This window comes from Silene latifolia, chromosome 11 (assembly GCF_048544455.1).
Source record: "Silene latifolia isolate original U9 population chromosome 11, ASM4854445v1, whole genome shotgun sequence".
NCBI lineage: Eukaryota > Viridiplantae > Streptophyta > Magnoliopsida > Caryophyllales > Caryophyllaceae > Silene > Silene latifolia.
This window is the reverse complement of record NC_133536.1, coordinates 122,481,105-122,486,593: the sequence shown is the minus strand read 5'-3', so window position 1 is coordinate 122,486,593 and position 5,489 is coordinate 122,481,105.

Here is a 5,489-nt window from a genome sequence, read left to right as displayed (position 1 = left end):
TGGAGTGTGTTGGGTTGCAGGCTTGTTGTGACGGAGTTGGTGGTGGCCTGTGGTGTCGGGTTTGGTGGGTTTATGAGAGATGTGGACACGGTTATAAAACCGTGTATATGGGGGTGTTATTTGGTGTTTTGTGACAGGTTTTAGTTGGTTAATTTGGGCTGACTCGGGTTATAGTAAATCGGGTTTTGAATATAATAAATAATTAAATTGGATAAATAATAATTAGAATGTGATAATTAATTGGATGAATTATAATATTTATGTTAGGTGATGATTTGTGAAGAATTTATAATCGGGTTCGTCTGCTTTAATGATAAGTCCATTTTATATCGACTTTATCTCCTTATGTTGGCTCTAATATATATGATTATTGCACTAATCTTAGTGGTTTTATGAGCTAATATTGTATTCTAGCTGTCTTTGTATGTTTTATCACATTTTGTAGGAAGTTGAGCTTTTAGAAGCTTATTCCATCACTTGTGCAAGTAACTAGAAGCAAGGCTAAGTAAACAAACAAACATTGGACCAATCTTGAAGTGTTATATGGATTTGCATGCATAAAGATATGGATTAAAATGAGAAATGCAAAATAAGGTCTTATGCAAAGTCAAGCATACGATTTGAAGTCCAACTAAGGTGGAAACTTTGGATGCTTAGTGTAGATTTGGATGCTAATATCACATTTAACCGGCTGAATTAAGATGGGATTAGTGGCTCACATTGGATCCCCTTGGCATTTAATCAAGAAGTGCAGAGATTTGAAGCAAGCTTTGGGATGTTCATTGGATGCTCTTAGGATGCTCACTAAGCATTTAACCGGAGGATTGAAGTTGAGTTAATAGCTCACTTAGGAGTCCTTTGGTAATTAATAAAGCAATTAAGAGAAAATACTTGGGGTTGGCCCCTTGTATTTACTCTAAGTTTCACCCCTCATTTCCTATATAAAGGGTGTAGACTTCAACACTTCTTACACACCTCTCTCACAAACATTTTTCCACATAGAATTTTCTCTAAACTTCAGTAGTTAGATTAGCTTAGCTTAGTGTAGTTTAGTTTTCAATAGTTTGTTATCATTTCCTTTAAGTATTACAAATTACAAATTCATTTCCAAGTTATTTCCTTTTGCATTGTTCTTCAATTCCAATTCCATTGTTGAGGTAATTTATTTCTAATATTATTTCTTTATTAATATGTTTATCATTTTGTTCATCATTAGCTTAATTTACATAATGCAAGAGTAGTATATCTTGTCTAGGGGATAAAGGGAGTCATGCATAAAAAATATTTGTAACATGATAAATTAGGATGCTTAGTGATCACATAATAGTTTCTATAACATGCTTGTACCTTATTGTTAATCTTTGATTCTTGATCACAATCTTTGATTAAATTTGTTAATTTGTGTTTATAAGTCGAGAGGCACGAAAATGAATTAGACTAAGCATGTGTTAGGACGACCTAGTCATAAACGAGAGTTTCTCTAGGACCCGGTCTATGGTTGACACTAATATCGATTGGTGGGTTTCTTTAAGCCTAAACAATTATCATTACTATCTAACCGAGTTTGACATAAAGCATTTACATATATTTGCATGTGTGACCCGACTTCCCTAGACTCTTTCTTTATTATTGTTTTTACATCAACATAAATCAAATCAATCAATCAACCTTATCGACTCAAGATAAAATTCACTCCATGATAACTACTACTCCATTCAACTCCACTCTACCTATTTGTATTTTGCACAAATATTAAGAAGGGTGGGGTTGGGTGGAATATATTGTAAATAAGTAATGGGGTATGATGTAAATAAGTGGGGTATGAGTGGAAAAGGGTGGAGTTTGATGTAGAAGTAGTGTGGTATGAGTGGCAAATATAGTAAATAAGTAATGGGGTATGAGGACAAAATGGTCATTTGTCATTCTTTTTTAGGAAATAGGTAGAGTGGAGTTGAATGGATGAAAAAGGAAATATGGTAGAGGGGAGTTGAAGGGAGGAAGTAATTTACAACTACCGTCTCTCTATGGATTCGACCCCTACGTACTACTTTCATTTGTGTCTAGGGTATTTATTTTTGCATAGGTGTGCGATAGCCTATCATTTAATTATTTGGATCGCTTTGAGCTGCTTAATTGGATTTGTTTGCCAGGTAGGAAACTACTCAATTGATTATGGTTCTTTTTTATTATTATTTGCTAGATAACTGAGAACAGATGGAATTGAGTATTGGCTTGTCTGTGTTTATCTTGTTGGCATATCTTATTGTATTGGTGTAATTGAATATAACCTGCTGGAGTTATTATTGTGGAATTGTTATTCTCATGTATATTGTGAAATTAATATTGTCTGTTGTGGAGTTTAAGGCGGGACTGTGTGTCCGGAAGTATGACTGTGTGTCTAGAAGAGGAGTATGACTGTGTGTCTAGAAGAGAAGTATGACTGTGTGTCTAGAAGTGGTTGTGTGGCTGGAGTTATGTGTCGTGTTATGGATGGACGGGCTGATGATTGTGGAGTTTGTTTATGTAACATTGTTAATGCAAGTAGCTTATATTATTCATTGTTTAGTTTTCTACTCAACCTCGTGGTTGACTGTGTATTCGTGAACACCATAATGGGGAGCAGATTTGACAGGTACTAAAGATTAGCTGACTTGGGAGCTTGTGGGAATGCGGGAGGACTTGGCCAGTTTACCTAGAAGTCTAGACCACATAGATTATCTAATCATTTTATTTATTTCCGTTGCGAGTTGTACATTAATTTATATTAAGTTTTAGTTGGTTATTTCGTAATAAACATATAATCGCTAAAGTATTATTTAAAGTACTTTGGTGAGTTGGACTTTGTTATTCACTACCTCGGGAAACCAAGATGGTAACGCTCTCATTTACTTGGGATGTCTAGCTAAAGACTCCTGAATATTTGGGGGTGTGACACTTTATAACCGTTTTTATGTTACTAAGTTAATTACCCCTTTGCAACGCACGGGCATCCAAACTACTATATTCTATGTAAAAGTTCGTGGTTGGCGTAGTTGATCATCAATGAACTATTAGTCTTTTAGCATAGAAGTTTTGTCATTTAGTAGTTATCATTTCAGTTGTAAAACATAAAGTATCATGGTAAGAGTATGTAGTTAGGTTTTTCATTAGTGTTATAGACATTACTGGTTTTTAATTAAATACAAAACGTTATCTTCATAAACGTAGTGCAGCTTACCAAATGAACCACCATTAATAGCTGAGACAGACCTTTATGAGTTTTGCAAATTATTTTAACCTGTAACAACTACGTAAAACTAAATGGTGTTACGTAAAGCAACAGATATCATAATTATCTATATTTAGGTGTTTTGAGAAAATGTTAGATCTATTATAGCATAAGTTTACCTTGACTATCTACAATTCAGAGTGTTTTGGTCTACATACTTATCGTAAAATCAAATTCATACTGAATTCCAATAAAATTAGTAGTCTCTAAACAACAGTACAAAAATATATGTGATTCTATTACATAGAATGCATGAGCCTTCCATTAGAATCATCTTTTACAATATGCATGTTGAATGTTCTAAGAATTTGTTGAACAATAGATTGCAAACCGTTGGTTTAATTTACATTGTCATGGTTTGGTAGTAGAATTCTATTAAGTTGATAAAAAAAAGCCTAACTATGTTGAGAATCGGAACACAAAAAGGTATTGGGTTGATTTAGTTGATTATTGATGGACCATCGGTCCATTTAACATAAAAGCTACCCTTTTTGGTTTACTTAATTATATTATGTAGTTACCTATTTTTATTGTTGTACACACCACCGATTTTAGTCAATTTAAAACGTCATTACCAAAAATGTGGTTTAATTCCTTAAAACGAACACGTGATATCTGAGACTGAGTTTTATAAGATTCACAAATTAGATTAACTTACAACATCTACCAATATATTCTATTTAGTAAGCATACGATAGTGTAAATGTTGAATGGTGGTACGCAAAACAACAGGTATCTCAATTATATATGTAAACTGTTTGGAGGATTTTTGTTACATCTCTAAAGAATAAATTTGTTTTTGACTATCTACCATTAAGACTGATTGTTCTCTACGAACTTCATGCAAAATATATAATACGACATCTAATTTTGTAGATGTGGGATATATTTTTGAGTGAATTAACGATTAACTTTTCAAAGTCTGACCTCAAAAAAGCAAATGAAGAGTTTTGTGTGGATTGGAGGGAGTAGAATATTAGAATACCACTGTTAAATTCGATTAGTTTTAGATTAATTTTATTAAAATTATAACTCATTTTTTTTTATTTGAAATTTTGTCTATTAACAAAATCAAGTATCATTATCTTATATTATTATTCTACTCTTTATTTATAATAACAAAATGAACGAACTTTCTGAAAAGAGTTTCAATTTTAAGAAAATGGCTTCGAATTACTAATTATATATGTACAATCGTTTCGCTTCTTAACCAATATATATGCAATTAGTTGTCTTTATTTTAACCTATTTTATTACACTAAGCAGTACCTTATATTCAACTAAACCCATATGCGATACCTCATAGTTAACCATTAACAAAAAAAAAGGATTTTTTTTTTTCAAAACTCGGGTTACCAAAGTGGGAAGTAGTCGAAACCTGATCCTAAGTAGCACCAAAACAGACACGTGACACGACTTCCCATGAAATTTAGGACACGGAAAACGTTATTCAAATTTAATAAAGTATATTTTTTTATTTATAAACGTTCGATTTTATTTTTATAAAAGTATTTGATATTAAATTTAAATAAGTGAAGGTAAAATTTGGCCTTAATTATAACTCATTTTTATTTACCACTCAAAATCATATTCTAATCAATCTATTTCGACGACTCATTTTTCGTCTAAAGAACATAATTCACCCCAAATGATGTCCAAATACCATGGACACGCGTTGGACACATACCCAAATAAAAGTAGAAAGTTAGACACAGCTTTATAGGTGTCTCACACGTTTAAGCGTATGTCCGACGAGTCTCGGACACGAGACGACTGATTAAGAGAAGTGTCCGTGCTACCAGACCTCTGGACACCAAAGTGGAATTATGCAAACCTCAGGGCACTAAAGTGGAATTAACACAGACCTCCGGGCACCAAAATGGAATTTTTGCCCATGAAAAAAACTATGAAAAGCTACTGCAAATATTATTGCACTTTTAAATATACAATCAGTGCATGGCATATTAATAATTAACCAGCCATATGCAAACCGCGGTAAATAATTAAGTGAATAAAAACACTCAGATGAATTGGAATTTAGAAATTAAAAATTGATGTAACCGAATAATTTTGTATATTTGGCACTTCAATACATTTTTAACGTCTATTATGGATTTGATATGAATTTGAAAACAATTTGACGAAAAAACTCGGTGATATAATAACAGATTATATGTAGTTCGCACAATTTTTCTATATATTTATCGTACATTAATTCATT